Here is an 11,003-nt window from a genome sequence, read left to right on the forward strand (position 1 = left end):
GGACCAAAACAACTCCCTAAAAGAAAGAGCAAAGACTCCAACATTACAGTTATTCAAATAAAAATATAAAGACTAGAACTCTTGTCTCTAAAACGACTTCACAATTCAATTAAAACTTATAAGAATTGAAATGATACTTGATGAGCCCGAAGATATTGTTCTTCCAGACATAGCGATGGATGAGGAACAAACCATAAATGAGGCCTTTATTGACTGAGCCATTACGATTGGACGAAGTAAAGAGGGTGATAGCCCAGAGATCTCCATATCTCGGCATTAAGTGTCAGAGGCGTTACCCAAACAGGGAATTAAACCACCATTAATGGTGGTTCCAACGCTAGAAAAGCAGAAGTCTATATAAGGAACATCCAACCTAAGGTAAAGACAAAGGATTAGAAATATACTCCCATCAACCAGAATTTTCTCTTTATCACTCTCACTCTCTCTATCTAGCTTTACCATTGGAGGCTCATCGGCTGGCACCACGCCGGTGACCTATTTGTTACTTTTCTCTACTATTTTGCAGGTCATGCCGGAGCCATCTGGACGATCCTAACCATTGACGATTTTTGCACTCATCAATACTCATTCTTCGCCCAAATTCTAATTCTTGAAACCATCAAGACGTGTAGCCGCAAGACCTTGTGAGTATAATTTTTCCTTGTAGGCTTTTCAAGTGAAGGTCCTGTAGAGAGAGTGGCCAATTGGTCTAAGCAATTCTGGAGGTGCAGAAATTGATGCTTGCAGGGAGGGAGCTCCAACATATATCATTGACATTCTAGGCTTGGATGTATTTGTTAATACTTTGTGCCGGACGCTCACAAATCTTCCTTTTGTTAGAGCCTTCACAAATAAAAATTAATATCAGTGCACAATTTTTTTGGTTAAAAAGAAAACAAAAAGATCAAAAATTACATTTTAAATGACCTAGAGAAAGAAAGAGAGTATCAACCTGTAACATGTCACCCACAATAACCCAAAAGGCATTGTGGTCAGCTGGGACACTAATCCACGCATCTTTTTCAACAAGAATTTAGAGGCCTGCAACATCGTTTGATGTAAGAATGCTGAAGAGCTGAGGGTCAGAATGTTCTCCAAAGCCAATATCATCATCTTTAGAAGTGCGTAGATATTAGTAATTAAGCCTGAGGAGTGAGTCACTCTCTACGTCCCTAATCAGCCGGCCACTGAAAACCGATTTGTTCTTGACATATAGCCCCTCTGCTATCAGCTCTAATAGCTCACATGTTAGACCCCTAACTGCTTGGATGTAATGACTTACGGTAGAACTGTTGTGTCATAAGACATCAAATGTAAATCTGGTCTTAAACCTCATTAAAAACTCATCTGGGTTTATTCCTACGCTAGCAGTTGACCATGGCACTAGAGAGAGAAAGTGATAACTTTCATAAATAGTTAGTTTATTTTAGAACACCAATGACATGCATGGTAAGTGGTGCCTTTTTAACTATTAAATAAAAATCTATTGTTAAAAAAAAAATTAAATAAATTGTGTAACTTGAATCCATCTTAAACAAATTCAATTTAGTATAATAAAAAAATTTTCATAAAAAGTAAATTTACAAGACATCTAAGTAAAATTTATCATGTTAATTTCATAAAATATAGCATTTCGTTGTGTCTCCGATTTCTAAAACGTTTTGTTTGATTATTGGATCACTATTATTTTCATTATGTTTTTTGGTAGTGAAAAAGTGATGTTTAATCCCCCTTTTTTTTTTTTTTAAAATGTGAGAAATGTTAAATCCACTTTAGTAGAGCTAAAGTGACAAAAACTGTGGCAATAAAGTGAAAAAATAAATTTAGAGAATCTCTTACATACATTTCAAGTTTCCATTGCTTCAAAATGTCTTGAGAGTTTGTATGAAACCCAAACGTACGATTGTTGCGTAAGATTATGCAAAATTTACAAATTCGATAGTTTTTGAGACAAAATTTGTTCCACTAGAAATGAAAATGTTTGTGAATATTGGAAACAGTTTTTGGACAGTTAAAACTCTTTACCCGTGATATTTAAATGATTTTAACTCTCACTTTCAGTACTTTTTTCAAAACTATCTAAGAAACACTAAAAATGGACATCTCTAAAATTGTTGTATTTAGAACGTAATAAACTTGGTTGTATCCGTGGGATAAATATGTAGTAAGATTTTAGCAACTCTTGTGTGGGAGCATATATTGTCTAAGGATATCATTTCGTTGTGGCTCCAAATTGTTAAATGTTTCGTTTGACTATTAAATCACTATATTTATTTATTATATTTTTTGGCAGTGGAAATTTCGTGTGAAGTCCCTTTTAATTATTTATTTATTTATTTTTTTTAATGTGAGAATTGTTACTTCCTCTATAGTAGAACTAAAGTGAATGAAATTGTGGCAATGAAATGGGAAAAAAAAAGGTTTAGAGAATGTTGTACGTACGAGAGATGTATGTACGACATACTAAATTTTTAAGTTTCTTTTGCATCAAAATTTCCTGAGACTTTGTACGAAACCCGAACATGCGACTGTTGCACAAGATTATGCAAAATTTAAGAATTTGATAGTTTTTGGGACAAAATTTGTTCCACTTGAAATGAAAACATTTGTGAATATTGGAAACAATTTTTGGACAGTCATAACTCTTTAGTACTTCTTTCAAAACATTCTAAGAAACACTAAAAATCCTTTGGGGCTTCTCCAAAATTGTTGTATTTAGAGTGCAATAAACTTGATTGTATCCTAGGGATAAATTTGAAGTAACATTTTAGCAACTCTTGTGTGGGTGCGCATATTGTGTAAGGATAGCGTTTCATTGTGGCTCCAGAGTGTCAAATGTTTTGTTTGATTATTAAATCACTATTTATTTTTATTATATTTTTTTGTAGTGAAAAAACAAAGTTTATATAATCTCAGACGTACGAGAGTTGTATAAAAGACGCACAAGATTATCAAGTTTCTTTTCATCAAAATTAATTGAGAGTTGTTCGAATCTCGAATGTATAAGTGTTGTACGAGATTATGTAGAATTTACGAATTTGATAGTTTTTGGGCCAAAAGTTGTACAACTTGAAATTGAAACTATTGTGAATATTGGGAACAATTTTTGGATGGTTATAAGACTTTACCCATGATATATAAATGATTGTAACTCTCACTTTTAATTTCTTCTTCTTTCAAAACATTCTAAGAAACACTAAAACTCCTTCAAGCCATCTCCAAAATTGCTATTTTTAGAATGTAATAAACTTGGTTGTATCTTGGGGATAAATTTGTAGTACCATTTATCAACTCTTGTGTGGGGGCATATATTGTCTAAGGATAGCATTTTGTTGCAGCTCCAAATTCTAAAACATTTTGTTTGATTACTGAATCACTATATTATATTCATTATGTTTTTCAGTAGAGAAAAAGTGATGTCTAATCCCAATTTTTTTTAATGTGAGAATTGTTAAATCCTCTTTAGTAGAGCTAAAGTGACAAATACTGTGGCAATGAAGTGAATTTTTTTTTTACAGAATCTCTTATGTACGAGAGTTATATGTAAGACCTATGAGATTTTCAAGTTTCATTTGCATCAAATTATCCTAAGAGTTTCTATGAAACTTGAACGTTGATAGGTCAAAAACGAATTGACCCATTGTGATAAATTAACCAACTAATTTAGTCAAGTGAATTAATTAAGTTAATTAACATGCAAACACGTAGTAGCACAAACAAATCACCAATAAAATAATTATGCAGTGGAAAATAAATAACACGGTGATTTGTTTATGAATGGGGAAAACCTGACGGCAAAAACCTCACCGGGTGATTTTCAGGTCACCACTCCCGAAATTCCACTATTATCACAACAAGCGGTTACAAGTAAAGGAATCCCAAGTACCTTACCAACCTACAGTTGAACCCTTACTGCAATACCCAATTGGACTTGTTCTATAGTGACAAATTCCCCTTTTGATGCACGGCTCCTAAGTACGTGACTAACCAATGCGCAGATCCCAGTACACGACTTTAATCACCAACTAGAAAGAGTTGTTGGCTGCAAAGTTCTTCAGTTCATCCACGATGAAGATCAAGAAGATGCTTGGTCACAAAACCCAAAGGTGCACATATACAACAACTTTTTCAGAAGAGATGAACTAGGGCAAAACTTTGTCTCCGGTCACAAATTGTTTGAACAGACTTTGCTCAATACTTGTGCAACTTGTGCACTTTTTTGACAGCCCTTAAAACAATCCTTTTATATGTCCAGGGTTAGGAGAAAAGAAGACCCAAACACATAAACACGGATCCCAAGAAATTAGATCAGAAATTCTGATATTTGTAAACCTCGACAGATAGGAGGTGTTGAGCAGTTGTCAAGCAAGTGTCGAGCATACGGGCTTAAGCAGCTTTCTAAACCTCGACACATGCTAGCTATCGAGCTTTAGTAACCTTGCACTTTCAGTTTGTTTTCTTGGACAGACTTAATGACTTCAACACTTGATCTTGAAACCTTGTTTCTTGAAGTATTAAAAACACCTAGAACTACCCAATTACAAGTAAAGTGCGTTTTGTCAAAGGATTAGCCAATTACATAAAAGAATGATATATGTTCATAACAAGTGAACCACATATGTCCTAACAAACAAATGACTGTTGCATACGATTATGCAAAATTTACATACTTAATAGTTTTTGGGACGAAATTTGTTCCAGTTGAAATGAAAACGTTTATGAATATTGGAAACAGCTTTGGGACGGTTATAACTCTTTACCCGTGATATATAAATGATTCTAACTATTACTTTCAGTACTTCTTTCAAAACTTTCTAAGATACACTAAAAATCCACTAGGACTTCTCCACAATTGCAGTATTTAGAATGTAATAAACTTGGTTGTATCCTCAGGACAAATTTGTATGTGATTTTAAACACATTTAAATGAAAACCCATCCCAAAATTATAAGAAACACTCATCAATTTTGAAAAACTCCAAAATTTTTCAAAAACCCCAAAACTTAGGTTTCAAATCATGAAATGCATGAAGAATGAAGAGATAAGAGAGCATACCAAGTGATTTGAAGCAAAGAAAGGCTGAAAATCACGTGGGTTGAAGGTTTTGAGTGAGAAAAGAGAGTTTGGGAGGTGAACATGTGTGGATAGATTGAGAGAGATCGAGAAAATGAGAATCGGATTGCATAAGGAAGCTTAAATAGAACCTCAGTAAAGCTCGATAGATGAAGGTATCGAGAGGTGTCGAGCCATCTGTCGAGGGAGGTGTCGAGGAAAAATGATCGTCGACAGATTTAGGTGTCGAGAAGGTATCAAGGAATTGAACACTAGAAACGAAATAGATGCTCGATCGATCGGCCAGGTATCGAGAAGCTATCGAGAAGGCAGGAGCTTTCTCGATCGATTCACCAAGTGTCGAGGAGGTGTCAGGATTGCAATAAGAAAAAGCTTAAGAAGCTCGACAGATAGCTAGGTATCGAGGAGGTGTCAAGCCAGCTTTTAAAAACAGTTTTTCGAGAAGTGAAAAACATAGACATGAATACAATCCAACATGCAACTCAACCAATGATTCAAACAACATATTAAGCTCTCAAAATCATCTCTCAACAAGAATTTTAAGCACATGGATCCTCAAAAAATACACACACACACACACACACACACACACACACACACACAAAACAAGTCTAACCAATTTTATATTTCAAAAACAAGTTAAGATAGTTTAGTGAGTATCCATTAGCACATGTAAAATCTTGTGATGCCCAAATCACATTGTACCTACACATGTATCAAGAGTAGCAAAGAATATTGTGTGTTGTGTGTGAAAAACATTGCAAGATTGCATAAGTGTCAACTAGTTATGACGATTTGAGATATAAGAAAATCACTTTAACTCACACACAATCATAACTATTTGATAGGGACTATCACTTTCGAGGTACATTCTATAACTCCCGCATCTCCTAAAATACACACTTGTAATCATATTTAAAAGCATTTTTGATCTTTTTGCTTTTTATTTTTTTTTTTGCATATTTTTCTTTTTATTTAACATATCATGCATGGGCATATTAGAGAGAGAAAATAAATACCCATTGATATTTGACATTCTAATTTTGCTATGCCGAAGCACACAAATGTCATTGACACTGCACTTTTGCTATGCCGAAGCATACAAGTGTCTTATTATGATTGGTGGGCAACAGTAGTGAGATGGTTATTTATGCATTTCTTTTAGGATTTTCTAGTCATTCTCGTAAAAAAGAGTGATACGAGTGTTAAGTCTAAGAGATAACTTAATCTTACTCATCACAAACAAGAGCCACAAAGCTAACTTACTTAGTTGTGCATAGAGATGCTTATCTAAGTTACAAGATATACAAAGTTTAGAAAACTTTGTTTCAATGGCCATCCAAGGTATACAAGTACCAAAGTACACAAAACACACATTGTTTTTGTATTTTTTTTATTTTTCAATTTTTGATTTTATTTTTATATCAAAAACAAAATAAACAAAATTGAAAACAAACAAACAAAAACATGTTAAACAAAACAAAGCATAAAGCTAGATTGACTCAAAATAAAAGCAAAACACACAAGTAATGCAACAAACAAAAACAAGAAGATAGAAGAAAGTGATATAATCACTTAGAGTCCTTTTCCTTCCACACCCTGGAAGAACATTTTCTTTGATTAAACCCTTGAATCGGCGGTGTGGGGGAAGAATTGAAACCATTCAAGTTCGAAAGGAACATGAGGGCTTTGAGAAGATCTCAAAGAGGAGCAAGAGAGGATTGAAGCTGATTCTGGCTTCCAAATGCTATCATGCCGTTGCTTTGTTGAGTAGCTAACCACTTATAGCAGTTTGATTGAATATGACCAGCATCTCCACAATGATGACAGAGATGCTGCTTCTTCTGTTTAGGCTTTTGAGAGTTAGCCTTCTTAGCCTTAGGGTTTTTAACATCTTTCTTATCCTATTTAGGGGGTGCTCTTAAGATAGATTTACCCTTGTCTAAGTTCTCACTAGCTAATTCAGTTTTAACATCATTGTTCTCAATTTCAACATTATTAGCAGGAGGAACAAAAACAGTAGTACTAATAGAAACAATATTAGAGGAAGAAAGAACATACCTTAAACCTGTTCGATCCGAAGCAGATTTCTGAATGCTGAGTATCTCATTAAGCTTTGCACTTGAAGTCCTCTCCAATTGAGCTCTGACTTGAAACAGCTCTGCTTCAAGCTTCTTGGTCTTCTCAGCCAAGAAATTGTTCTCAAACCTCAGTGCTCCAATAGTCTGATTAGCCTCATCAAACTTTGTAGACAGCTCTTCACGATCAAGTTCCACATCACTGAGTTTCTTGGTGGCTAGTCTATACAGTTTCTCATGCTTCTCAGAAAGCTTGTACAGTTTCTCTTAGGCTGTATGGATATCATCTTGATCATCCATATTCTCACACTTAGAATCCACCAATTCTTCTTCTTCGTCCACATCTTCAACAATCCCTTAGTAGGATTGACTGTGGTAGTGAAGGCATTCAAGATTTTGTCATCCTCATTGTTGGAATCATCCTCAGGCTCAGTGTCACTCAAGGTTGCAGCAAGTGCCTTGCTCTTCCCAATGCTCTTGAGATATATAGGACACTCCTGTTTCATGTGTCCGAAACCATAACACCCAAAGCACTTAGGTTCTATAGGAACAGTGTACTGACTGCCATCCTTTGTGTCCTTCTTCCCTTTGTCTTGGCTCTTGAACTGAGAAGAACTGGATTGCCTATGATTCTTGTCGAAGCTCCTCCCATTGGAATTCTTCATGAACTTTTTGAATTACCTTGTAATATAGGACTTCATCTTAGAATCCTCATCATCTAGAGGATGGTCCATGCTTCCTTAGCAGTTTCGGTTGGGGATATCTTCTTAAACTCCTCATTAGTGACTGCGCTAAATAAGGCATTCAACGCTCTACTGTTGAAATTTGCCACCTTGATCTTGGCTTCATCCCAATTTGCTGGCGCTTCTTTTGGCTTGGTCCAGCCAATCTCTATAGCTTGCCACACCTTCTCATCTAAAGACTACAAGAAAGTTCTCATGCGTACTTTCTAGTATGCATAGTTAGTGCCATCAAATAAGGAGGTATAATTAATGACTGTCTTCTATCCATGACAAACAGGGGTCAATGGATCAACACAGTAAAGATTAAAACCTAATCAGAGTGTGCCTGCTCTGATACCACTTGATAGGCCAAAAACGAATTGGCCCCTTGTGATAAATTAACCAACTAATTTCTAAAGACTACAAGAAAGTTCTCATGCGTACTTTCTAGTATGCATAGTTAGTGCCATCAAATAAGGAGGTATAATTAATGACTGTCTTCTATCCATGACAAACAGGGGTCAATGGATCAACACAGTAAAGATTAAAACCTAATCAGAGTGTGCCTGCTCTGATACCACTTGATAGGCCAAAAACGAATTGGCCCCTTGTGATAAATTAACCAACTAATTTAGCCAAGTGAATTAATTAAGTTAATTAACATGCAAATGCGTGGTAGCACAAACAAATCACCAATAAACTAATTATGCAGCAAAAAATAAATAACACGGTGATTTGTTTACGAATAGGAAAAACTTGACGGCCAAAACCCCACCGGGTGATTTTCAGGTCACCACTTCCGAAATTCCACTGTTATCACAACAAGCGGTTACAAGTAAAGGAATCCTAAGTATCTTACCAACCTACAGTTGAACTCTTACCCCAATACCCAATTGAACTTGTTCTATAGTGACAATTTGCCCTTTTGATGCACGGCTCCCAAGTACGTGACTAACTAATGCGCGGATCCCAATACACGACTTCAATCACTAACTAGAAAAAGTTGTTGGCTGCAAAGTTCTTCAGTTCATCCACAATGAAGATCAAGAAGATGCTTGGTTACAAAACCCAAAGGTGCACATATATAGCAACTTCTTCAGAAGAGATGAACTAGGGCAAAACTTTGTCTCTAGTCACAAATTGCTTGAACAGACTTTGCTCAATACTTGTGCAATTTGTGTACTCTTTAATGGCCCTTAAAACAATCCTTTTATATGTCTAGGGTTAGGAAAAAAGAAGGTCCAAACACATAAACACAGATCCCTAGAAATCATATCAGAAATTCTAATTTTTGTAAACCTCGACAGATAAGAGGTGTTGAGCAGCTATCGAGCAGGTGTTGAGCACACGGGCTTGAGCAGCTTTCTAAACCTCGACACATGCTAGCTATCGAGCTTTAGTAACCTTGCACTTTCAGCTTGTTTTCTTAGACAGACTTGATGGCTTCAACACTTAATATTAAAACCTTATTTCTTGAAGTATTAAAAACACCTAGAACTACCCAATTACAGGTAAAGTGCGTTTTGTCAAAGGATTAGCCAATTACATAAAAGAATGACATATGTTCATAATAAGTGAACTACATATGTCTTAACAAACGTATAACTGTTGCATGAGATTATGCAAAATTTACATACTTGATAGTTTTTGGGACGAAATTTGTTCCACTTGAAATGAAAACGTCTGTGAATATTGGAAACAGTTTTGGGACGGTTATAACTTTTTGCCCGTGATATATAAATGATTCTAACTGTCACTTTTTGTACTTCTTTCAAAACTTTCTAAGATACACTAAAAATCCACTAGGACTTCTCAAAAATTGCTGTATTTAGAATGTAATAAACTTGGTTGTATCATTGGGATAAATTTGTAGTATCATCTAAGCAAATCTTATGTGGGTGCATATATTGTCTAAGGTTAACGTTTCATTGTGGCTCCAAATTTTCAAATGTTTTGTTTGACTATTAAATCATGATATTTTTTTATTATATTTTTTGGTTGTGAAAATTTGACGTGAAGTCCCTTTTTTTTGTTTTGTTTTGTTTTTTTTTTTTGTTTTTGTTTTTTTGTTTTTTTAATTGTGAGAAATTTTACTTTCTCTTTAGTGGAACTAAATTGAAAGAAACAGTGCTAATGAAATGAAAAAAGAAAACTTTTAGAGATGAATTTTGATTGCACGTTTCTCAGAGGTGAATTTTGATTTCCATCTATGGAACTAAGCTTCTGTAAAATCACATTGATGTTCTGATTCATCTTATTCAAGGTTCTTGTATGAATGCCTTGAATCTTTTGTATTTCTTGGATGTCCCTATTATGGTGATCAGATGTAGTATGGAGAGAAGCAATAGCTTCATTCACCATGTTCATGGCAGCGCAGGAACGATGCTTTGATACCAATTCTTAGGATTGAAATCTATGGTTTGATTGTATAGTTGGATTCGAGGTCAGCTAGGCCTCCAAGAATTGGGAAAAAAGGAACAGAGAAGAAAAGAAAAGAACAGAGAAAGAAAAAGAAAAGAACGGAGAGAGAAGAAAGGAGAAATTGTATTTCAGAATTACACTTTGCTTGATTACCCCTTTCACAACTCCTTGGTCTCTTAAACCACACATCTCAACTATACCTCATAGCTGTCACCAACCCACTAGTCTGTAACTAACACTAACTGCCCTTGCACACTAACCACTGACACTAGCCAAGCTGTATACCCTACACACTGATATGCAAGCCTCATATGTACACTTAGGCACTTAGGCACTTCTACTACTACACACTACACTGTCCAGCTACTACCATACAACCATCCTATAACCCAACATACAAACAGATACAACATACAAAACTATGCTTAACAATTTTATTGTGGTTACAAATTACCAAGTGTTTTGTTTGATTATTGAATCACTATATTTTTCTTAATTATATTTTTCAATAAAAAAAAAAGAGTTGTTTAGTCCCATTTATTTTTTTTAATGTGAAAAGTGTTAATTCCTATTTAGTAGAGGGGGAGTGACAAAAAATGTGACAAACAAATGAAAAAACATAGTTAATAGAATCTCGGATGTATGAGAGTTGAATATAAGATGTAGCAGAGTATCAAGTTTCTTTTCATCAAAATTAATTGAAAGTTGT

The 11,003-nt window shown here is 35.0% G+C and overlaps 1 pseudogene; it reads right to left on the reverse strand.

Moving 5' to 3' along the window:
* Nucleotides 1–142: 142 nt before the first annotated feature.
* Nucleotides 143–7,816, reverse strand: LOC111988355 (gibberellin 2-beta-dioxygenase 2-like; annotated as a pseudogene).
* Between the last annotated feature and the right edge of the window lie 3,187 nt (nt 7,817–11,003).

This window comes from Quercus suber, unplaced genomic scaffold (genome assembly GCF_002906115.3).
Source record: "Quercus suber isolate HL8 unplaced genomic scaffold, Cork oak 2.0 scaffold_39, whole genome shotgun sequence".
In the NCBI taxonomy this organism is placed as follows: Eukaryota; Viridiplantae; Streptophyta; class Magnoliopsida; order Fagales; family Fagaceae; genus Quercus; species Quercus suber.